This window comes from Mustela lutreola, chromosome 9 (assembly GCF_030435805.1).
Source record: "Mustela lutreola isolate mMusLut2 chromosome 9, mMusLut2.pri, whole genome shotgun sequence".
Classification (NCBI taxonomy): Eukaryota; Metazoa; Chordata; class Mammalia; order Carnivora; family Mustelidae; genus Mustela; species Mustela lutreola.
Genome location: NC_081298.1, coordinates 46,975,256 through 47,001,637, shown reverse-complemented (window position 1 = coordinate 47,001,637; position 26,382 = coordinate 46,975,256). Strand labels below are relative to the sequence as shown.

The following is a 26,382-nucleotide window of genomic DNA, read 5'->3' as shown; positions in this document are numbered from 1 at the left end:
CCAACTGATTTTCAACAAGGGTATAAAGACTATTTGCTGGAGGTAAAGGATGATCTCTACAACAAATGGTACTAAAACTGGATATTCAAACAAAAAAATAAAGTCAAACCCCTACTTTATACCATATACAAAAATTTGCTCAGATTAGATCAATAATCTGAATATAAAAATTAAAACAATTTAAAATTTAGAAGAAGACATAGGGGAAATCTCTTTTTTAATTTTTATTTTATTTTATTTATTTATTTGACAGACAGAGACACAGTGAGAGAGGAAACAGAAGCAGGCGGAAGTGGGAGAGGGAAAAGCAGGCTTCCCGCAGAGCAGGGAGCCTGATGCAGGGCTCGATCCCAGGACTCTGGGATTATTACCTGAGCCAAAGGCAGATGCTTAATGGACTGTGTCACCCAGGTGCTCATGAGGGAAACCTTTTATGAATCTGGGTTTGGCAATGATGTCTTATACATGATCTCATAACACAAATAGCCAAAGGAAAACATACATTGGACCCCATCAGTAATTTTGCAATTCAAAGGACATTTAAAAGAAAGTAAAAAGAAAAACCCACACAATGGTAGATAATATTTAGAAATCATATATCTGTTAGGGTTTTAATGTCCAGAGTAAATAAAGGAATGTCTAAAACTCAATAGCAAATGGCAAACAACCCCATATAAAAATGGTTCGAAGTGTGTAAACCTGGTGATTCACAGACCTGTACCCCTGGGGATAAAAATATATGTTTATAAAAAATAAAAAATTTTAAAAAAATGGTTCGACCATTTTATTTCTCATTTAATTATAAATGAGAAACTTCTAAAGGAAAATAACATTCTTATAACCTTATGCCAAGTCCAGCAGGTAGTTTGCATGCTTCAAGTGATGCCATCATCCCCAGAAGCTTGTAGGGAAAGTCTCAATATGGGTATGAAGCCTGAGGCTCAGCTAATTTAAGTGATGCCCAAATTCACTGGGTGGTGAGAAGAAGAGACAAGACTCAAATCCTAGCTCTCTGTACTTGTCACAGTGATTCCCCACCCCTACCCTCATCTCCCCATTCCCTTTAGACCTTGCTGGAGACCTTACTAATTTAGTAAAAGCTTAATAAGTACTAACAGATTACAAGTAGTAATCAACCAATTACTCTTATTACTATTAAATACAGTGCTAGCTGTCTTGTCATGGATGCCCTTTATCAAGTTGAGGAAATTTCTTTCTGTTTCTTGGTTTTTGGGTATTATGAAAGAGTGGGTTTTTTTTTTTTAAGTACATTTTCTGCATTTCTTGAAATGATCTTGTGGTTTTGATTTATTCTATTAATACTGTGTATTTTTTTATTGATTTTAGTATGTTGAACTAACCTTGCATTTAGATAGATCTCACTTGGTTATGCTGTATAATCTTTTTTATATGGCGTTGGATTTGGTTTCTAGTATTTGTTATGAATGCCTGGCTCTGTATTCACCTGGATTTCTTTTTGACTAACTGATTTCTTGAGTATTCTCTAATTTCCATATATTTGTGCATTTCCCAAATTTCCTTCTTTTGTTTCTATTATCCCATTGTAGGGGATAATGGGAAAAATGTATTATTTTAATTCTCTTCTATTTATTGAGACTTATTTTAGGGGCTAGCAGTTTATTGTGGACATTGTTCCATGTGTACTTCAAAAGAATGTGTACTTTTCTGTTGTTGATTGGAATGTTCTTTCAGTGTTTGCTATGTCTTACTGGTTTATGTTGTTATTCAAGTTGTCTAGTTCCTCATTAATTTCACTTTATTGTTTTAGCCATTATTAAAGTCTTCAACCACTATTATTGAATTTTCCATTTCTCCCTTTGATTCTTTCAATTTTTACCTCAGGTTTTTTTGTGCCTCTGTTGTTAGATCTATGTGAATTTAAAATTGTCATATCTTCTTGATGAATTATCCCTTTTATAATATATAGTGTTCTTCTTTGTCTCTTGAAAAACTTTGACTTAAGATTATTTTGTGTGAAATTAGAAAGGCCAGTTTGGTTGTCTTTTCATTACAATGCATGGCATTTGTTCTCCATCCACTCAGGATGAAAAGATGGGCACTCAAATTCCTTCCTTGATATGATAAGATATGAACAAAGAATCCACAAACACATAATATGTACAACCATCAAAAAGGGTCAAAGCCCTTAGCAGATGTCAAACTTAATACAAGTGACAGGAACTATGAATTCAACACACAAAGGAACAAAGATCATGAAAGAATAACTTGCCAAAAATGGAGTAAAAATTAAATTTAATTGCATTTAATTAAAACTAAAGAAACACAAATTAGTGCTATTCATGTATTGATCACAGCTACTATTGGTCAGTGATTTATTTATTATCAAACCACACAAATACAGATATTAAGTGTAAATGTTTAAAAATTTTCGAGTAATTTGGTATTGTCTTGGTATTCATAAGTGTCATCAATGGACTTGTTGAATTCAAAGACAAGTTTAGGTGATGTCAGACTCACATGATTTACACACAAGTGGCTCCATGTAGGTCCTGGTTATGTACTGTAGGTTCACATCACAGTCCACAACAGATTGGAAGTAAAATATAATTTTGGTACTTTGCCTTGGATATCTTAAGACACACTGAATTAAGAAAATATGATTCAAAGATTTTCCTTGTCAAACTACAAAGTTTTACAGGGGTGCTTATGTGGTTCAGTTGGCTAAGCACCAGAAGCATGTAGCCTGCTTAAGATTCTCTCTCCCTTTTCTTCTGCCCCTCCCCCACCATATCTCCCTCTCTAATATAAATATAAAGTTTTACCAGAAAGAAAGAAAAAGAAAGAAAGAAAGAAAGAAAGAAAGAAAGAAAGAAAGAAAGAAAGGAAGGAGGGAAGGAAGGAAGAAAAAAAGAAAAAGAAAGAAAGAAAGAAAGACTCCTATACGGGCATTTTTGTGAATGAGCACTTCTAGATAAAAATGTAGTTGATACAATGGCTAATGAAAGTAAATAAATACCACTTCTATAGGCCTTAAATCATCTATAATCATTGAATAATTAATTCTACCACGAATCCCATAGACAATCCTTAATTGCTGAGTAAGAATTACATACACAGGATAACAATTACTATCTTATGAAAATAGTAGAAACCATAACTAAAACTCTTAACAATAAGAAGCCAAATTTATGTATATATTCATATGTTGAAACACTATGCAGCCATTTTATATGCTTATAAAGGTTTAAAGGTCAACTCTATATAATAACACAATAATATGTGTTGGTTTGGGAAAATATAGAAAGAAATATAAGAAAATAAAACTAATAACTTCAACACTCAAAGGTAAAAACTTAATTTGGTGCAGCTATTTGTAACATTATTTTACACATACATACACACACAAAATTGACTTCATATATATGCAACACATTTTTACCTTATTTTTCCAGTTGGTATTGTTTTGTGAATCTTTTCTCATCTGTATTAATCAATGGCTACTGACTAGTGTTTAGTGGCTTAAAACAACACATGTCTGTTTCTTTCTAAGCTATATTTCCATTTCTGGTTAGCAGAAGATCTCTACTTATTATCATCAGTCAGCCATGTCATTTCAAATATTGTTGGACTTTTTGTTAAACCTGGAGTGTTTCCCGTTAGCAATTAAATGTTCCGGCCTGGAAATGATGCGTGTCGCTTCCACTCATGACTCATTGTCAGGCAGTCCCACAGCCCCACCCAAACGCAAGGTGTCCAGGAAGTGTGAGCCTCCCACATGCCCAGGAGGTAGGGAGCTGAGAATATTTGGCAAAGAGCACCAATGACTGCCAAGCCAGGCCTACAAAGCCCCATTGCACTAAGTCAATAGGATTCCATCCCAGGAATGTACCCTCATTTATCCAACCATCCTCATTGTTGAACATTTTAGTGTTCACATGCTTTTTAGTCTTACCAAATATACCTGCCATGTATTAAATACTAATTTTTGAACTCATGTCTGGTTATTCCTTTTGCATATATATCTTAAAAATTAACTACAGATCAAAGCATAAAACCTGATAGTACCCTTAAATTATTTTATGAATTTATTCCAGAGTATTTGAATAGAAACAGAAAAAATTGCTACCAGTAGCAATGTAAACATTCCAATCAAACTCCAACTTCACTAACCTTGCATATTGTCATTTTATTATTTTATTTTATTTTTGCATATTGTCATTTTAGAAATCTATGTTAACCTGATAGCAGACATAGTATTTTATTGTTATTTAAATTACTAACACAATGATATATTAAAATATATATCATATGGTGAGAAGGGGATGGATAAAATATCAGCTGTATAAACTTATATTATGCAGGGGCGCCTGGGTGGCTCAGTGGGTTGAGCCGCTGCCTTTGGCTCAGGTCGTGATCTCAGGGTCCTGGGATTGAGTTCCGCTCAGCAGGGAGCCAGGTTCCCTCTCTCTCACTCTCTCTCTGCCTACCTCTCCGTCTACTTGTGATCTCGCTCTGCCAAATAAATAAATAAAATCTTAAAAATAAACCCTTATATTATGCATGGAGAGAAATCATCTAAATATTATACAGTATTTTATTTTTTATTATTTTTAAAGATTTTATTTATTTATTTGAGAGAAAGAAAGAAAGCATGCAGAGATGAGCAGGGAAAGAAAGAAGCAGACTCCTCACTGAGCAGACAGCCTGACTCATAGCTTGATCCCAGGACCCCAAGACCATGACCTGAGCCAAAGGCAACCACTTAACTGACTGAGCCACCCAGGCGTCCCCCCAAGTAGTTTAAAGTATTGGGATTACTAATAATTTTCATCTTATTTGTATTATTTTTACTTGCTAATTTTACTACAATTATGAGAATAAAATGTTTATTACATTTATGGCAAAGTAGCATTTCAGATCAGTAAGAGACAGAAGAATTATTCAATGATTGATACCAGGGAAATTGAGTAGGAAAAAAAATCTCTACTTACACTACACACATTAATAAATTCCAGAATAATATCTATATAAATAAGAAAACAAAAAGCAAAACAAATATCAACACAATTGTATTATAATAAAATGTCTAATTAAAACAGTCTGACAGAAGAGAATTTCTTAAGCCATGTAAAAATCACAGAAAGTATTTTTCCCATAAATGTTTAAAGCAGTGAACAATAAACAGGAGTCAACAAAGTTTAGGGAAAAGTAACAGAATGAAGAAATATATTAACAACGTATGTCAATGTATTTAAAATATATAAAGTATCCAGTGTCTATAATATAAAGAACCTCTATAAATCAATAAAAATGAAAAAAACCTGATTAGGACAATACAAATTAGAATTATCAACTATCTCTTTTAGATCCCTCACACTCACAACATTAAAAAAATTATGTTGTAATGAAAGTAACAGTAGTCTTTTTGAATCAAAATTTAGCAGCATCTATTAAAATGTAATACACAGGGGCACCTGGGTGGCTCAGTGGGTTAAGCCTCTGCCTTCGGCTCAGGTCATGATCTCAGGGTTCTGGGATTGAGCCCCACATTGGGCTCTCTGCTCAGCAGGGAGCCTGCTTCATCCTCTCTCTCTGCCTGCCTGTCTGCCTACTTCTGAGCTCTATCTGTCAAATAAATAAATAAAATCTTTTAAAAAAATGTAATACACATTTCCCCTTGGCCCCACATTTTACTTTTATGTGTATCAGCTGGAAATAGTGCCACATTTGCACAGATTATATAAGAATATTTGTTTTAAATTTATAATAATAAAAGATTGGACTCACTCTAAATATTCATGGATACAGGAATGGCAAAATAAGCCATTCTGTCCTCAGGAGAAAAATGTGGGAAGAGGAGGAAGTCAGAAAAGTTAACTTTTACTTTGTGTGAATTTCAGGAAATGCTGCCAATAGGGATGTAACTATGCATTATTTGAGCAATGAAAAACAAATGCAAGCAAAAGTTTAAAAAGTAAAATAAATATAAAATTGGTTTCTTCATATGTAGTTGTTACTGAAATCATTTTATTAGTACGTATATGTTATGGATTTATTTTTACTTTACTTCATGCAGCCTGTTTGCGATCATTATGGAGATGACTTTGGTTTTCTTTCACATATCTAACTTCCCATTAATTTTTATTGAACAACTAACTGTTAATGTCCCAGGCACTGAGGTAGGTAATGGATTTCAAAAATTAATATAATCAAATGAGGTCCCTAGTGAAAGAGAAAGATGGGAATAACCAACCACCTGAGAGGGCAAATTCTTAAAAGAGATATGCCCTAGGGAAATTGGGGAATGCCAAGAGGGAGAGTAAAATTATTCAAGGGAGACCATGCACCCCACAAAATCAGGGTTCCTGGAGTTCTTGATCACCATCCAACCTCTAGCACTGATGCCACTGAGTAATTGAAGAGGTTGGGGAGGAGAGGAAGCTCTGGATGATGAACGAAAATGAAGTACAGGCAGGGACAGGTATGGGTGCAGGATGGTTGGGAGCAGGGATGGGAGATGCCTCAGCAAGATGGCTCAGTGGCCACCTTTCCACATTTCCCAGCACCGGTGGGGTTTAGATAGGGCCCTATCCAATTAATTGATATGAATACATATGTGAAATTAGCCATAGCCATTTAAAAAAGTACATAATAAAAAGATGTCTCTCCTACCTGTTTTTTTTTTATTGTTTCAAGTTTTTATTTAAATTCTAGTTAGTTAACATATAGTGTAATACTAGTTTCAGCAGTAAAATCTAGTGATTCTCCACTTACATATAACACCCAGGGTGTACCTTTCTTTCTCTCAAATAAATAAATAAAATCTTTAAAAACTTGACACTCCAGTCAAGTGACATTGCAAATAAGGTTGCTCTTACATCGACAATCTGAAAGCTCAACAAATATTAAACATGTGGGCCAAGAGAAAGTTTTTTAAGGCCAGACCTTGGCCTTTCTCATTTCTCTGGCTTTCACATGATTCTTTTTGGTATGAGGCCACCCACATCTGACCCAGCAACGAGACGGTGGTAGCTACTGTATGAAATAGAAATGACATCCCGAGCCTGAAGCTCCTTCAGGAAGCGAAGCATTTAAAAGTACATGCACATGATTTTCTTTCAGTGATTAAAGAGGACCTTATGGTGAAGTTGACCACAGCTGTCAGAAAACACTTAATTTGGTTTGCTTGGCTTATTTTTTTCTAGATGCTACTTAAAATCAGTTACCAGCGAGTTAAATTTTTTCTTCCAAGGGTAAATGTACAAAGGTGGGTATGTCAAGTGAGGTTAATACGGCCATCTTCACAGAGCCCCGAGGCTGCCAATGTTCTGCTAATTGGAGCAACGGATAGTTTCGTGTTGGTTAAACCTCAGGAGTAGCCCTTGGACTGGCTAACTTGCAATTTTAAATCAGAATAAAACAAAACAATATTTTAACACTGTAAATCACTATGTCTTCTGGCTTTTATTGTCAAAATGTTGATTTTGTCAAGACTATGCCAGCCCTTAATTATACCTAAATTTTCTATTCCTGGTTTAGGAACTAGAAATCTACACTTCCAGTTTTCAAAATGAAATGAAATTAAGCAACTTTATTCCATCTCCAGAACTAAAATTAATAACTTGTTCAGTTTTAATGCTGAAATGTTATAAAATGAAGCTAATAATAACGTTATGCCAATTGAAGATGGTAAGCAACAACATAATACATGACTTCTTAATGTTATATCTTTACATGGATTGCAAGTACCAGTTCAACTAAAATTAACTGTGGATTTACCTTGTTACTGAAGGTCTAAAATTTCCTTCTTTTTTCAAAAAGAGATACAATCACTGCTGTTTCTTCTTTGGCAAAATCACCTAATAGTCAAAAATGTATTAAATACTTTTAGCATCAACCAAACAATTTCACTCGATAATTCACTTATTTTCTAAAAATGCAAAATCATTTGTAAAGTAGAAATTCATTTATCTAAGCACAAACTCATTTCTCACAGAAATGCATGCCCGTCCTGAGCTCAAGGTATTTCCTTTGAAACTCCCCAACTGCTGGTTTTCAATCAATCATTCTATTAAAATAAATTTGTCAATTGGAATGAAAACAGCCACCGATGCCTTGAGATGGTATTACTTGTTTGGATAATAATGTACATATTGCGTATACCTTAGAAAAGTGCTTTTTAATTTGAAAAGAAACAAAAGAAAAAGAAGAATCCCACAGGTTCCAAAGGCACAGAACGACTCTTGAAATACTGAGGCTTAGAAATATTCCCCCAATTTCACTTACACTGACTTACTCAGGAAAAGAAAAAAGAAGTGCAGCGGGCTCTACAGAGTCTGGCCGTCCCGACGAAGACCTCACCCAGAGAGATTGGACGCATATGGACGCCATTTGTAACCAGGGGAGAGAACCCACGGGTCAGCCTAACCTTTGGTGTCTGCCTATCCATCTGTTTTCACATTAGTTGCAAATTATAGAATCCTCCAGACCCAAATGACCATAAATCAGTACTATGAGCATGTACACTTTTCCCATCTGTCATAAAACAATGAATTAAATTCATGCCTGTCAAAATAGGCTGCAGCAAAATGGTCCTTCTTCTGTAGCCGAAGGAATACAAAGCTTCACCTCATCGCTGTAATTTATGGCCTCCGTGGGGCTTCGGGGTGATTAGGCCTTGGCCCACCAACACACAGAAAAACAGTAGGAACTCCAATAACTCCAAATGGAAATCTTGGGTCAAATTTATCAAACAAATCAGAGAGAAATCTATTTCTGTTTGGAAAAGGAGGAGATATATTGCATGTTTAGTGTTCATGCACAGCTTTGGAACTTTTGGCTATTCGGTATTTGTGAGTTTTGGAATTTCTCGCTTAAATAGTATCACCAAAGGACATGTAATGTATTAGACATGAGCCATTTTTAGCCAAATAAAATATACAACTGCAAGCAAAGAGGTTTTTCAATGTTAACATCAACATATTTGTGCAAATGATGTAACTGAAAATTTTCTAGGTAGACCTAAAAAAAGCATAGCTTTAGTACTGGAAAAATACACTGGAAGAAAATGAAATATGTTAGTAATAGGAACCAAAAAAAAGGATAATAAAAAGAAGGGGGAAACTAAAGCGATAAGGTGTATAAACTTCAACTATTTCATGCCAATGGGCTTATATCAATCCTGCCACACAGTAAATGTTTCTTTAAAACTTCTTTTCTATAAAACTGCCTTATAGGCAAAAATAGCTTGTCATCTGAGAGCAAAGAGACAGAGAAAAAACAGAATGTTACAAGGCAGGCAAAAACACTGATGTTCGCCATACAAAAGCTATTGGTCACAGTCAGACGTGATGAAAAATAAACAGATAAATCGGGTTGGGGGACCAGGGAGGGGAAGGGGGTTGCAAACAAAGGCATGCGTGCTACAAACTCATCTGCAGGCTTTGGCACTTGTCCCTCATTAAAAGCCACAGTGTGCTTGAACTGCTGTTTATCATGGGGCCCTGCAGGCATTCATTCAATCAGAAAGTCGTATTTCACCAAACACCCCTGCTGTATTAGAAATGTTCTGCAGGGTTAGAGCGAGCGAAATGAGAAGATGATGTGGCAGTACTGTATGTCACAGATCTGGTTAATATCCAGCCGCGAATTATTGCTTCTTTAAGAGAACTTCCCTGGGTGTTCAATTCCAGGGGACTAGAACCTGCGTCCAGCAACAGTTCCCAGGTTGTCCGCAAAGTATTGCTCCTGCCAGGAGCAATGATGTTCGGTCTTCATCACAGATGCCCGGGATGGGTCACCCTGTGGGTTTCCGCCGTGTGAACCCGCAGGGATGAGGCTCGTCCCAACACCCAGCACTCAGCAACACGTCATGGTTGAAATGCCTTTGCTTTCATTTACTGCCTCTGTATTGTGGGAGGCTGTGGAATGCTGGCGGCAAGGTGCAGCAGAGGGGGCCTTGGAAGCAGGCTTTGGAAACCCTTTACTAGTGCTGTGGTTTACTTGCCTTTACAAGATAAGCAAAGTTAGAAAGACCTAATTGATACCGATCTTGTGAAGAGTAAACTAAGCTTGGCAGAATCTTGAGACTGCAGGTTGCTAATGAGTAAGAGCCTCCTTTCTTTCTTTCTTTCGTTTCCTATTTTCTTCTTTGTCTTTATCATGCCTTTCTTTCATTCTTTTTCCGTTGCTTTCTGTCTTTTCCTTTCTTCTTTCTTTCCTTCTGCTTTCTTCCCCCATTCTTCTTGTCTCTCTCCCACACAGAGACACAAGTCATTCATGTGTGCGGGCAGGAATTCAACCACCTAAGCTGACTAGTTCTTGCCCCTCTGCAGAGTTTCATGGAAGATTGAGACGTTAAGCAACACACGACACACTTAATTATGAATTAATTATGGCTGGGATAATTGCTGAGAGCCAAGACTTCCAGGCACTGTGAGAACACAGAGCAGTGGCAGAATCTGATCACCTACTGGTTTTCTGTACCACGAAGCTGAGAAGTCCTGCCCCAAACTGAACAAAACATTCAAGGTTGTTTTCCTCTAAAGCACGTCATAGAAGTTATCATTATAACCACTGGTTTATTACTTCATACCCAATAAAGTGACTCACTGTTTGTTTTATTGCAGTCTTGTTATTTTTTTTTTTAAATGGGAAACTGTAGTAGCTCCTATTACATGAAACTGACCGCCAGTAACTATAGGCTTATTTTATTTGAGAGAGAATTTATTAAATAAGAACATATGTTTGAAAGAGAAGAGAATGTGCCACTGAGTTTCTGTTCTCCTCCTATTTACTTCCCAAACTGAAGGTTATAGGAGGCACTTGCAATTGATTAAACCTGTCGCCTGCCATCTGATTCCATTGCCAACAGCACTCATCAAAATCAAGTAGTAAAATTAAAAACTAATTAAAACTTCTGAAGATAAAGTTGCAGATGGAAATTGTTGCAGGAGTTAGTTCCAAAAAAATTACTTTAAAAAATGAAGAAAAAAACACTGCATTCTGTTTACCATCAGTACATTATTTTTTCCTGTTCTAACAATGCATATACACGGACTCCTGCCACAAATTAGATCATAAATAGTAAATGAACATATATCAACAGGATTTACGAATTTGAAAGAAAATATTCAATGTATCTAGACAAAATTTATATTTGATTCACGATAAATCTCTTTTCCTTTTTCATTTGTGTGTGTAACTCATTTTTCCCTCAAATTAAAAGACTTTTAAAATTCCAATTTTTAACACACTGTTGTTTCCCGTTTGTGTGTGGTTTACTGTAACACGACAATTAAAAATCTGGCTAAGTTACCAGTAAATTCTTGAAATGCTGACAGGGAAGGAGGACAACTGTATTTGTTCTTTCATTTTAGATGGTTATCAGTGATCCTATATGAACAAAATTTCTGAAAATGTGGGGTTCCTGCACTTTCACTTCACCTGTGGCAAAGGAATGCTCTTGGGAGGCTGTTATTGCTTGCTGGCTTCGGGTTTCTAAATAAAATTCTGCCTGAAGGTCTTCTTCACCCCAAGACCCTAAAGAAGCAGGAGAGTCACAAAGAGGCCTTCCCGAAGCAAAGCCACACTGCTCTTTAAGTTCCATTTTAAAGATCCGAGACTTCAACTGCCCACGCTTTCAAACTGACACCACCACAAGGTCTCAATGGTCCATTATTGAGAATTATTTTCCTCCCTTTGTATCCATAATATTTTAAATATGAGGTTTGGCCATTAAACTGTGGCAAGTTCGAGAACACTCTGTAGCGGCCTGCAGCAGGAAACCCTATAGGAAGGCTGTATAAATCCAGGCTGACGTCGGAAGAAATGAGAACCGAGCTCAGAGCCACCCTCTTGGGAACAGCAAATTGAGGAGCCATTTTGGGCATGTGGTTTGGGGGCGGGGATGCCTGCAGGGCAGGAGCTAGATTGAGACCCAGGAAGGTTAGGAAAAGGGAAAAATGACTCCCCCAGCTAGTGCTACAGTAGATACGTCCAAAATAAAACAAACTAGTACAGACATAGATATGTGCCATTAATCTGTGAAGAAGTCAACCATCCTCTCCACAAATAGCTTCTCATCCTTATATGTTGCTTCAGGCTGCAACTATGTGCCATTTTTGTGATTTCAAACCCCACCCCCCTTTTAGTCTGTTCTGGACACTCAGGTAAACCTGGGTGAAAATGATCACCACAATGGAGAGGTGGAAACAGACCATGATTCTGTCAGCATCTCTCAAAGGATTCAGGGTGGTAGGTGTTTATTTCTGGAATTAAATGAGTTGTAATAATAAAAACGTGTGGCTTTTCTCAATGGTCTACTCTAGATGAACTTGAACAGCAGACATTTCTACAGTCACATAAAGAGAAAAAAATAAACACAAAGCTTCCTCAGCCATTTACAAAGAATGTCTCACATTTGATCTTCATAACAGCTGAGATAGGATTCTTGGGAAGCTGGTTTCACAAACAATGCAACAGACTTAACTAAGTGATTTGCCTAAACTGGCAGACACCCATACTGTCCTTTACACCATACTGCAATAGCGGGATGGAAACTGCTAGGAAATATATTTCTTTTTCACTGTCAGAGTTTGGCAATCTGTTTAATGTTACTTCTTCTTCTTCTTCTTTTTTTTTTTTTTCTGTGTTCCAAGATTCATTGTTTATGCACCACACCCAGTGCTCCCTGTAATACCCACCACCAGGCTCACCCCTCCCCCATCCCCCTCATTTCCAAAACCCTCAGTTTTTTACTCTGTTGCTACTCTTCTGCCTTTTTTTCTACATCAGAGACATTTCTTCCTAGAGCTTCTATCCCAAAAATCTTGACCAGAAATCTGTCTGAGGCTACTTGGCCATTTTAGAAAAAACCCTTTCACATACATTATCTGATTTTTGACCTAGCCTTCTGCAACTACAAAGCACACTGTCCGCTCTCCCAGAGCTTCCCACTCCCTGTTGTACTTCTATTCCCTCAGGTGAAGGTGTGCTTGGTTGAATCTGACCCCAAGGCAGCCTGATTAGGGCATGTAGAACAGTAGCCCATGGGAAGTAGGATTTGGTTTTTCTTGGAGTCCCCACACAATGAATGGCATCCTTGCTGGAGCCAAGTCTATACCCATTCACCTGCAAGGTCCTCTTGCAGGTTGAGGCTATGCCCAGGGGAACAGAACATTGAGTTGTGGGAGAGGCTGTATTACAGGTACCCTAGGAGGCATTGGTGCTGAAAGTGCTGGCCCTGGAGCTGGGAGTGGGGAGGCCTGTGGGGTGTCCTCTCCAGGTCACTTCAGCTCTAGTACATCAGAAATGAAGTGGCCAAAGTACCCTTTTTGTCCAAACCAGCCACTGGATGCCTGCTATAACTAGACACGTGGGTCTTACAAATCATTGCCATTCTTTCAAAGTCCTTGTCTGATACATAGAAATTGAGTGGATTGGAAATCCACACTCATTATCCTAAGAAATTATAACAGTTCATTTTTCTAATAAAGAAAAGCAGGAGCTTTTGAGTCTAATGTTCAACTGTTGTACATTTTTTAATGGAGGTACAATGGCCATTTTGTATTCTCTACTTGAGTCAACAAACTGTCTTATTTGGAGTGAGTATAAAATGGTATAATTATTGGGCAGCTAATCAAGCTTGAGGTCCAGGGTGCCTTGTTTTCACCAGCCCCCGTGAGTGCTGGCAGAATTGCTGGGAGTCATAGAATATTCTAGGTTGTGAGGGGAAGCCAGATGCTAAACAGAAAGCAGTTCCAACACAGGCCTAAATATATTATAGAGGAGAGAAAGACTATTATCTCTAAGCTTCCAGGAATTTATTATGACTTGTTTTCTCATTCTAAGTAAATACTTTTTTTTTTTTTAACCTGGTTTGATCATTGTTATTTTCTATTCTCTTAAAGTCTCCCCACTCTCTGAAATTGTATAAGCTTCAGACCCAAGAAACCTGGTTTTGAGGCTGATGAGGAATTTCATAAAGCCATATCAAGCATAAACCTGACAAATTTAAAGTCAGATCACAGGGGTAAGTTCAAGTTTCTCATTAAAGAGTTGGGGGAGGGGGTGGAAAATAATTCAAGTGGAAGATTTATACTAAATCTATGTTTAATATTTTTCTAAAAGGGTCGTATTTTATTTTTCTTATCATAATTGTGTAATATAAAGAACATGTCATGAAAATCTCACCAAGTGCTCTGTAAATGCCCCTAAATTTCCTGGTTATTGCGTTGGACAAATATGATCATTCTCAGAGCGCCGTGATGGGAAAAGGGAAGCTCTGCTGCCTGAGCTGTGCTCTGTCCCTGGGCATGGTTTTGCTCCAGCTCCGGAGCCAGGGGCAGGACGCGCAGTCCCCGCGCTGCCCCGGGTCCTTCGGGCGCACGCAGCTGCACCGCGCGCGAAGCCTCCGTTCCCGGGCGGCCGGCGCCACGGGTCCCCAGACCCTGGCCCCCGCCCGCCGCTGTGCTGGGTTCCTGCGCCCGGGCTGCAGGGCTGAGCCTGCCGGTCAAACCCGCAGGCTGACAGCTTACAAGGGACTGTCCACAGGCGCGTCAAAGCTGTCTGCGCCGCCTCACGGAGCGGGGTGGGGGGGTGGGAGGGAGTATGCGTGTTTTTGCGCTAAGTGCCAGTTCATGTTCCTTAAGTAAGAGAGGATTTGATTTCCTGGGACCCCATCCAGTTGTTAAATCATTGGGTTAATCATCTGCTCAAGCAATTACTAATGATAGAACTGCTGTGGCTGTTCATTTGGAACAGCTTCTCCCTTTCGTTTTTGTGCAGCTTCTCCTTTTCGTTTTGTTTTGTATTGGTAACAGGGGCACTTGTGACAAGTCCTGCTCAGCTGTGTTACATGACGCCCTTTACTGTGGGTTTGTCTGATGTTTCCTCAAGAAGGGATGCAGCTTATGTATTTTTGAAAGAACATCACAGATGTGATGATGTGGCCCTCTCAGGGCATCACATGACAGACTAAGGTGGTCAGACTGCCCCATTAGGGGTGATGTTAACTCTGCTCCCTGGTTGGGGTAGTGTCCACGAGGCAAAATTAAAATAAGAACAACAGATTAAATAATAGCATTGTAGTCACAATATTTCCCTGATTTTGTTATTCAATCATGGCTACCTGAGAGAACATTCCTGGTTTTAGAAAGCATGCACTTGAAGAGAGACAGAGTCAGAGAGACAGAGAGAACAATTTAGGAAATGTGTTCAAATTTGGAAAATATAGGTGGAGACCTAAGGACATTCTTTGCCCTGTTTCCTCAACTTTTCTTTAAGCCTAAGATTATTTCAAAATAAAAATTTCAAAGAGAACGCAGAGCAAGTCCACCTGACACCAGTGCCAGACCTGAAGGAATGTTTCAACTGTGTCCCACTGGTGCTGCATAGGCACTGTTTAATAAATAATCCCAGGGATTCTCCACCAGAGCCATGCTTTTTGCCCAGTTTTCAATGACATCCATCCATTTAGAACAATTCTTACAATGAAGTTCCTGTACAAAAATTTAGGGACAAAAAATTACAATTGCCTTCTCAGTCTATTTCTTAACATCTGGCTTTGAATCAACTTCTAACTTTGCAAAGATCGACTAACATATGTCTAAAAACCATGCCAAAATACACAACAGAAAGGACTGGTTTAAAGAACATAAAATGGACACATTAAGTCTTCAGTTCTCACTTCACTGTCATTTTCTCATCCTCGGTCTGCCTTTGGATGGAAGCTGCTTTCCAAATTTTAAAAGGAAAACTATGACTAGGTCAGGATAAAATTCCAGAACATCCTGGTGGGATGTCAAAAACAGCAGTGATCCTTCAAGTAATTGACTTACGGCTATTCACTTTATGTATTATGAATGTTAAGGTCGTGTTCAAATTTGTATTTTTTTTTTAACATTTTCCCCAGTTGAATTGGTTGAGGGGACATTTTCCAAGAATCCTAAAGACCACAGTTAGTTTAATTGTTTTTATTTTGTGTGTGTGTGTGTGTGTGTGTGTGTGTGTGTGTGTATGTGCAGGTTTTTTAACTGAAGTCCCTAACTTCAGACTTTTTGTTTTACAAAGTTTAGGTAAATTAGGAAGCCAGATAATACATGTGATTGCCTGAATGGAATGTTTAGATAATCCTGTGGTGACCGCTTTTTCAAAAACTAAATGTACTATGATCAGGGCCATGTCATGAATTTCACGCATAAGGAAGTACAGAAACCCTAGCTCACTAGCTTCCCCGTCTGGTCAGGAGGAACAACATACAAAGGAACAACAGATTTGGAGTTGATCAGCTTTGGATCTGCCAACCAGCTCTACCATTTATTTACTAGTTCTGTGCCTTTGGATAAAACATCACATGTAGCACAACTGTTATGTAAAGTTGGACGGGTTGTCTACTGCAACAAAAGCACATGGCCAAGAAGGTGGGCCCACAAATCTAGCCCACACTCTGCTCATCCAGCTGTGTGCGTGGTAAGGCTATGCCAACCCTAAGAAAGGCGCACTGTTTTATAGTCAGTTCTCTCAGAGGAAACATGTCTGTGATCCATCAACCCGGAGAAGCATCTCTTTGCAGTTGTAATTGCCTAGCAAACACAAATGTGCTGAGAGCAGCTTTAAAAAGCCCCTTTCCCTGTCCCTGGTTTCAGTGCCCTCGGTTCTGATGGTGGGATTTGGTTCAAAGGTTTAATGTGGGGATGTTTATGGCAATAGTATTTGAGATAGCAAAAAGTTAAAAACAGCTCAGTAGACCCAATCAAAGGGAAATGGCCAAATATATTACGAGTTGGGAGAATGCGAGGAGCCTTAAAATTGTGTTTTCGAAAAATATCTAATGATAAAGGGAAAAAAAACAATAAGACAGCCTAACAGCACGTGACATGAATAAAGGAAGCAGAAATACAGGCACACAAAATCACAGGGGACTACACATGACACAGGAGTGACCACTTTCTTTAGGTGACAGGAATATTTGTGGTTTATGTTTGCATTTTCCTTTTTCTGTGTTTTTCAAATTTTATAATGCTAATATATCATTTCACGAGAAAGACGTAACAAAAAAAAAAATTCAAGCAAAAAAGTTCATGTTCTCTGACCTAGGTCTTTGACTTCAAACCATTTATCCTAAGGAAAAAAAATTAAATATATAGCCAGGCATGAATTAGAGTCACACACACACACACACACACTCACACACACACACACACACGAAAGTTAGGAAACAAAGCCAAGGGAGAGAAATGGTTAAAGAAAGTATAGTTCCCGCAGATGCCACTGTGAAATGATGTTTATATTCCTGTTCTATTCTGTCATTTTTATACTCACGGAGCTTCTTGGCAGCATGCATAATGTGTGCACTGGCTCAGGGAGGACAGGCCTGCTTGTCCAGTTCTCAGTGTGAACTAATACACCGGCACCCTCATTTTATTTTTAGGTTTCTTTCCTGAGAATGAAACATGACAATCTGAGAATATTGAAAGAAAAACAGAACACAAACTTAAATATACTCTAATACCTCAGCTATGCGAATACAGAAATACATAGATTCAGAGCCAACATGTTAAGACAAAAACTGGAGGGAAAATATCAAAATATCACAAAGGTTTTCTCCATGATGAGGTTGTAGGCAATATTCATTTTATTCTGTGTAGTCTTTTCTGTATTTTCAAATTGCCCTAAAATTAGCAGAAATTAAATGTGAGTGGGGAAACGTATTTTAAAAACAAAACACCACATATGATTTATCCAACTTGGTGACATCATTTCAGTTTTTTTTTTTTCCCAAAATGTTTCACTAGGTGATAGTTGAGAGACATGGATTAGTAACAAGATATCATAAAAAACAGTCCCTGAGAGTTCTGGTCAAAGGCATAGGCTGAACCATTAAAATCAAGATCATGGAATCTGAAGACATGCCTTCTCCTGCCAAATCAGAGTACAGGCACTAAGTTTAACTGACTGTTTGCCAGGGCTGGTGGTACTCTGTAGAGAGATCTTAGGCAAAGCTGATATCCTCCCACCAATTTTTCAGGGCACGTTGGAGTTTTCAAGAAGTCAGAGCTTTCTTGCTAAAAACCTCTTTAAGAACTTGAGGGGGGAAAAAAGCCACTAATAACCAGACCTTTGAATAATGTTAAATAAATATTTGAAACTTGGTTTATAAGCTTGGGGGGGGGGAACCTCTAAGAAATTGATCATGACTTTTCCAAATTCAGCCCCTTTTCCTTGTCCCTTGAGGGTCCAGATCCAAACATATATCTCCATGTTTGCCCTTCATATTGACTTATAGAATTCTATAGAAATCCACAGATGTACACAAAATTCAGAGTCATGGCAGGGAGAGAAAAAGGGGTTTCAACCTTAGGGATGTTATAAAATTAATCTGCTGTGCATGGCACATTGTATTCCCAGTGGGGTGCAGGAAATAGCCCTATAATTAAATATATCAATAGCTGTGCTTCAAATGTATGAACATTCTCAGTGGATTAAACCAGGACTGTCAGGAGACCCAGGTTGGTTTTAGTCAGATTTTACTGTCAAAGAGTGACGAAAATCTTTTTCATTTCTTAGAGATTTATGGATTCTTGAATTGTGGATAAGGCATCATAGACCCCTATCTAATATGTTAGCTTGAAATCTCAGACTGGATATCCAAATGATATCTCAAAATTAATATTTCTAAAACGAATCCCTGGCACTTCATCTTTAAAATCCCTTCCTCACCCAAATTTCACACCCTACTCATTGGCCATGATGTTAAGCCTGAAACCCTTCCTTCTGGAATCCCTTGTGGTGACGTCACCAGTCAATATTGTCAGTTGAACTTCCAAACCATGTACTGTACTCCATCTCCTCTGCCGCCCCTGGGGTTCCCACCACTGCCATCATCAGTGACACTATGGGACTTCCAGGATTGGAAATTTCCCCACCATTGACACTCCTTCCCCTACTCTTCATCTTATATTGAAGATGGAGGAATCTTTTAAAACCCAAAGTCAACTCATGTCACCCAGCTTTCAGTCCTTTAGTGCTTCCCATGGATCCTCTTTGAAGAACATCCAAAGTCCTGAGCATGTCCCCCAAGGCCACAGCATCACCACCCTCCCATTTCCCCTGCTCTACCTGGCCACACCATCTCTTTCATGCACTACCTTCCAACTTCCCTGGCCTCATCTCTCTTGTTCACACCTGCAAGCTTCATCCTCCTTCAGAGAATGGCATCTACTGTTCCTTCAGAATGGCTCTTCCAGGTCCTTCCAGCCTTAAATCAGAGGCATCTCCTTTGAAAAATCTTTTCTGATCATTCTATCTAAGCTAGAACCCCCCCCCTCCACGAACCACCACTTCTCCCTGTCCCATGACTGCCACTGTGCCAGTCTCACGGTGTGGTTATGCCTTATTTCTCTGTGGGCTACTGGCTGTTTTCTTACTCCACTGTGGCATCAGTTCTGTGAGGGACTCATTCATTGCTGTGAACTTGGCCAGAGCCTGGCTTGTAGCAGGTTGTAATAAAGACTCACTGAAAGAGAGAGAGAGAGAGAGAGAGAGGAAGGAAAGGAGGAAGAAAGGAAGAAAGAAGTGGATTTGAGATCATTCGTTTTAAATATCTCATGTGGTGCCTACACACACTCATTAATTAAAAGTTAATGTTATTATTTTATTTTGTTCTTCTTTTTTTTTTTTTTAATTACCATCATCATGAAGACGTAAGGCACCTGGGTCTGTGGGATCTGCAGTGAGCACCAGTAAATGAGGGTGGGCAATGCCCGTTCCAAAATTCTAGATAGGGCTGACCCTGACGGTACTGGCCTCACCTTCCAATACATTCAAGATCATGCCCAAGAAACATGATCTATAGGCTTCAAGCTTTCCTTCAAAAACCCTAGGGACTTTTAAGTGGGTAATTAAATCTTGAGAGATTGGTCTTGGGCATTTCATTCAGGTCAAAAAATATTATATTCATTGATATTCACCATACGAACCTCAGAAAAGGAATTCATTGCTTAATGATTAAACTTCACATATGTTACAGATTAAAGTCAATATATCCCATGACATATTTAGATAACACATTTCCCAATTCTTCTGTTACACTAGCCCACATTTCTTTTTTTTAAATCAGATTAGTTATCATCTTGACTACTATATGTTACCTATTCATCAATTTTAAAAAATTCCATCCAGTAGAAAAAGCTGAAAATTGTAACTGTTTCTTTGTTTTATTTAAAATAGAAGAGAGTGATTTTGGATTTTAAAAGTTTTATTTGAAAGAGAATTAAATGAATCAACTGTGCTTATAAAAAAACCCAAATCTTTGCATTGGCTCAAACAAGGAAAAAATACATTTCTAGAAAAGAATGTTATTATATGCAGTAATTTAAAACACATATCAAAACTACTTTCCTCTAATGTAAAAGATATAGCCATTTTAAAAATGAAAAGGACATGAAAAATATGTTTCTCATGCCATTTGATGAAATGTTTGACAGAACATAAAACCCCTGAGATTATTTGGATCCGATGTTCTTGGAGGCCATTCACCATGATTTCTGCTCTTGTGGTTGCTTCAGGAAAAGTAAATTATGAGCATTCACCTAATGTGGAAAGTCATATCTGACCATCTGGCTCTATTTCAATGTGATCTTCAAAATTTCTTCTCAGAATTAAAAAAAAAAAAAAGCAACACTGAGTAGATTTATTAATGCACTTGAGATTTAGAGGATGGAGCTAACTGTATTTACTTTAGAAATATTGGTGATGCAACATGGGGGCTTAAGTGGGTACGAGAAGAATAAATGAAAGAAGATGGGATTGGGAGGGAGACAAACCATAAGTGACTCTTAATCTCACAAAACAAACTGAGGGTTGTTGGGGGGAGGGGGTTTGGGAGAAGGGGGTGGTATTATGGACATTGGGGAGGGTATGTGTTTTGGTGAGTGCTGTGAAGTGTGTAAACCTGGTGATTCACAGACCTGTACCCCTGGGGATAAAAATATATGTTTATAAAAACTAAAAAAATTTATTAAAATTTAAAAAAAAAAAAAAAAAAAGAAATATTTGAGAAACATACCTTTATTCACAATTATGTACCAAGGGCAACTGTAAATACTTCAAATAAATTTAATGATCATCTTAAAGGTCTCCAATGTACCCCATTTACCATATTCAATGAATCCCACTAATTCAGAATTTATAAAAACATTTAATACTTGACTGGGCTAGAGTTTCTTATATTTTCAGTTTTAAAAAAATGGCTTCAATAAACAAAATGGGCTCTGTTAATAGAGCTTCAAGTAATTTTCGAATATTTTGTGTACATTTTTGTATTCCATCCACTGCCACCATCACCTCTATTCAGGTCTGAATCATTTGTGAAAAGTTCACTTTGAGCATGTATCTTTTGCAGCAGTTCATAAGTTCATACTGGGTTGACTGTCTTTACACATCAGAAAACAGAGCTTCAGAGAGGTTCATTAACTTATCCAGAATCACACAGCTAGAAAGAGACAAGATTTTTATTCCAGAGGTTTTATTTCCATCTAGTTTATTTCCATCAACTTGTGTTACTATATGCAAATTTTAGAAATTAAATCACATTTTAATATTCACAATATTGACTGATGATCAGTTCAAAGTAACCTTCCCCACCCACACAAGAGAGGATTCCTATGATCAAGTATCTCGACTACTCTTAATTTGTAATTTTAGAAATATTATATCATGTATGCCTAACTGTCTTCTCTTTTTCAACATGTTTTAGCAGCTGGTGTGGTTTTCTGGATGCTAAAAAGACTATGAGACACAGATCAAGCCTTAATAATAAGCCTTGGATAACTGCGAAGCCTAACACACCTGCAGTTTTCCCTTTGATTTAATGGTCAACCCAACAATGCAAATTGATATGTTGCCTTTGAATTCCCAGGACTGGCTGCTGCCATTATCCAAAGCAGTGGTCACTGATGAGTGTTTTTTTTTTTTGTTTTTGTTTTTTTTTTTTTTTTAATTTGAGAGAGAGAGAGAACAAGAGTGGGCTGGAGGGGCAGAGGGAGGAGAAGCAGACTCCCTGCTGAGCAGGAAGCCCGACATGGGGCTCGATCTCAGGACCCAGAGATCATGACCCTGAGTCGAAGGCAGACGTCCAACCAACTGAGCCACCCAGGCGCCCTGATGATAGTGTTTAAAGCTCAACTTCCTTGAATCCCAAAGATTCTGTCTTTCCTTAGAGAGAAGGACTGCACAATGGGTCAGAAATAGGAGTCATCCACGCCCCTGCTCCATGGGTAGATGTGATGGCTACAAGACTTCTCAGACATCAGATTCTGTCACTGATTTCTAAAGTGACAAGTGATGCTTTGCTTTACACCAGGGTCTAAAAACAGCAATATCGTGATGATTAATAAGTTCTTCTATGGTGAAACTCCTTTATAATGAAATTTGTGGTTAAAATATTGCCTTATGAAATCCAGTTAAAGATTGAATCATTTGGCTTCACAGAACCAAGACTGCTATCTTCATAGTACTTCAGTCATACAATTTTGAAGACCCAAAAGATAGTCATGATGGTACTTCAGATACAAAATAAATTTTGAACAACCTAGTTACTTTAAAGATTAGAGTGTTAAACTGGGTCAAATTTAAAAAAAAAAGTCTATTTTCAGTAACAAGAGCCCCCAGCTGAATTTCTGGTTTGCTCCATAGCTCTCCTGGCCCTTCAGCTGGCAGCTCTGAGATAGGAGACCAGGAAAGGCAGACGTGAAGTAGGAGTCATTTTACCTTATTCAGTATATTCCAGTTGAGCCCTTCAGGAAGCAGTGCCAAAGAAGAGTTATAAGTGCAAGAGATTTATTGGGGTTAATAGCTGCAAATGATAAGGGGGGGGGCACAGGAGTAGGAAGGGAAGGACTTCCGATTATGATGCAGGTCTCCTATCTGGGGAAAAAGTAAAAGGAGGAAGGAAGGTTGTGTAAGAAGAACCTCAACTTACAGGGTACTCCTGAGAAAATAAAAGGAAGTTCCAGTGTTGAGTAAAAAAAACCAGACCCTAGAATGTTCTTTCTGTGACCAGAGGCTGCCAGGAAAATGTGAGGTCTCTGTGCAAATGCAGTGGTAGATTCCCAGACCACTGCAGCTGGGGATTACCTGCTATCTGTTCTCCTCACTGCTGGTCAGCAATTTCTTTCTTAAAGGAATATCCAAGTGGATCAGCCCATGCCTGCCCTACAATGTTTTAAACAAAATTACATGTTAATATTTATAGAATTTAATAAATCATCACAATATTAAATGACTAGAATTCAGTCTTAATTTTGATTACTAAGTCCTGGAAAATCAATTGAATGGGTAGGACAATCCTCTTTGCTAATGCCGATGTTTCAATTTAATGACCTCAGCTGTCTTGAGTTTCACACTCACACATCTGGTAGTAGTAACAAATATTCAGCCAAGATCCATAGCACCATGGCAATTAACAAGTCTTTTAGCTTCTTGATGCCACTCCTGACCCATAAAAACATATCCCCATGAAGCAAATCACACAATGGTCTCCAAGCATTTATTTCCCTGATTCAAACCATGCTGTTCAGTATCCTACAGCTAATTGTTCAGTCTGAACCCAATGTATCTCAAAAACATTGTGGGGAGCTAACATAGTAGGACATTTTGATCTCTTTACTCTCCTGCTATAGATTCTGCATGTCCACAGTTCACTGAAATGAAGGTAACATCAGGAGGAAAGGATGGTTAATTAAATATGTGCCAGTCCCCAGACATATCAGAAACCAGTTCCACAGTGAGAAATGAGATTCTCTACAGCATGTGTCTGCTCAGAGCTCAGCTGAAACAAAGGTCTTCAAATAATCAGGGATCCCATATATCCTCACATTTGAAGGCAAACCTCTGCTCCACCAAATGCATATTTTGCAAGAGTCTGTGTAGTTTTTGTTGTTGTTGTTTTCTAAAAAAAAAAAAAAAATCACGAGAGAAAATATTTTCACAGAAGACTCCAAAATGGCAGAAGAGACAAACTGAATTTATAAGCACCTCATCCCTGACCCTCCAAGAGAATAGAATCTGACCAAAAAATCAGAATGGAGGTTTATTAGTCAGCTGTCACAGCCATAAGAAAATATGACAGACTGGGTGGATTGAACAGCAGAAATTTATTTTGCACAGTTCTAGAGGCAAGTTCAAGGTGCTATCAGTGAGACCTCTTTTCCTGGCTTGTAGAAAACCACCTTCTTACTGTGCCCTCACACCTTTCCTCTGTGTAGGTGCAGAGAAAGAGAGCGAGCTCTGGTGACTCTTCCTCTTCTTTTAAGGACCAGTTCCACTGGATTAGTGTCCCACCCTTATGACCTTATTTAACCTTGTCTCCCTAAAGGCCCCACTCTGAATACAATCACCTTAGGGGTTAGGGATTTTATATGAATTTGGGGGGAGAGGCTCAAACCAGTTCATAACAGACGGTGTGGACAGCTAAGTACTGTTGAGCATGGAAAGCCAAAATATCTTAAATCCATATAGTGTGACCAGCAACATTACTGAATCACAAATAAAGTCAGGAATTAAAACAAATAATAATTCCCCAGTTTTATAGCTGTGTTATGTCCTTGTTGCCATGGTGAAGTCTTGAGAAAGGCATAAGTCAAAGTCAGTCTTTGGCTCACTTATTAAGGCAGCAAATACCCCTCCTTTTCTCTCCCCACTGCTGAGGACAACAATGGATGATTCTTTTAGTAGCAAGATGGCACCAAGTTTCCATCACCCATTTAGCAAGTTTATAGAATTTATAGTGTCAGGGCACAGAGGTAAGATTTAGATCTTATAAGCCTTCTTTAGAGAGGAAAAAGACAACATCTAGAGGACATGAGTTTCAAGTTTCTTCTATAGCTTTCAGTGTCTTTGGCTCAAGGAAGGCAAACACAAGAGTTCTTTCCCCTGCAGATGCTAAAAGTATCTTTTTGAGTGACAGTTTATTTAAGCCATTTTTTTAATGCTCCTCGATGGTCTGTAGTTGCATCCAGTGAGCATAACAAAGTGAGCTGGGCCCTCCTATCAGTTCCAATAGTGAGTGAGAACCTGGATTTACAGACAAGAGCAAGGTCACGGATGGGGATACAAGACAGATCCATTTCCCTCACCAGTGCCGCAATCTCCAAACCAGCCATGGCAGGATCATTCCTGTGTCCTTGCTAGAGGTGAAGGGGGGGGATGGAGAAAGAGGAGAATAACTGTTCACATGGGGTTCTCTAAGATCTTCTTTTGTTTTGCTCAAAATTCACCCTGAACACTGTGTATCCCAATACTTTATTGCTGTGTAACAAAAAACCTAGAACCTAATGGCTTAAGATAACAATTTTGTTTTTCTAATGATTTTGTGGGTTGGAAAATTTGTCTCTGATCTATCAGGGTGGCTAGGGCTAGATGACCCACTCCCAGGATAGTTTCCTCACTCACAATCTAATACCCTTCCCGGGCTTCGGTTCCTCACAGCATGGTGGTCTCAAGACTGGTCAACTTTGTATGCGGTGGCTGGCTTGCCCAAGAGTGAACTTTCTTAGACATAGTGTTCCAGATCCCAGACAGAGGCTGCAGGGCTTCTCATGACCAGCCACAGAAGTACAGAGAATCAGTTCCACTTCATTCTACTGATCAAGTGCAGGAGGGTGCTTTTAGAACCTGCCCTTCAGTGGGCAGAAGAGCAACTTTTAATATAGCAAACACAGTATGTGTGTGAGAAAGGAAATCGTAGAATCTCATTGTGTACTCAGGGAACCTGTCTGCTATGCTCACATTGCTGTTTGGGTATAAAATTCTTCAAGTGGTATAAACCGGTCTGTCATATCCATAATGTGAAATTTGGAGCTGGGTGATTCCATCTCTTACTGCCCATCCATGTCCCCTTATCTCACACACCTCAGGTTCCTGATATGTGAAATAGGAAAAATAGTACAGAACACCACAGCTTATTACAAGGGTAAAGGGAAACCATGGCAAAAAGCACTTTTTAAACTGTTAAAAGCAAAACATGTAAGTGGGAATGTCTTGTCCTAAAGAGCATATCAGGGGGATAAAAAAGAAGGAAAAAAGTGTTCTGGGAAGGGGTAAACCTGAATTCAAACCCCTGCAACCTCAGATCATTCCTCTGTAATATAAAGGTTGAGATGCTAACTCCAGAAACTGGATGTTAGGACGGAATGCAATCCCATGCATAAAGCCCTGGGCACCAGGCAGCGCTAATTACAAGTACACGGTCTCTTCCCGTGGCAGTCAGAACCTGGGCTTTTTCCGACACTTAAAACAAGAAATAATAATCCTGAGGAATGTTCATCAAAAGTGATGATGTTGGCTTCATGCCAAGAATTGTGCTTAACCCCCCATCCAGATAAGAACTGCCGAATCTCG

At 38.5% G+C, this 26,382-nt stretch overlaps 1 long non-coding RNA gene across 1 annotated transcript in view; it reads left to right on the top strand.

Moving 5' to 3' along the window:
* The window catches only part of LOC131808320 (uncharacterized), a 37,506-nt gene extending 26,902 nt beyond the window's left edge, over positions 1-10,604 (top strand). Inside the window, exon 3 of the long non-coding RNA XR_009344776.1 lies at positions 10,317-10,604. This is a non-coding gene — a long non-coding RNA (uncharacterized LOC131808320). The remainder of the gene's footprint in view (positions 1-10,316) is intronic.
* The last annotated feature ends 15,778 nt before the right edge of the window (positions 10,605-26,382 follow it).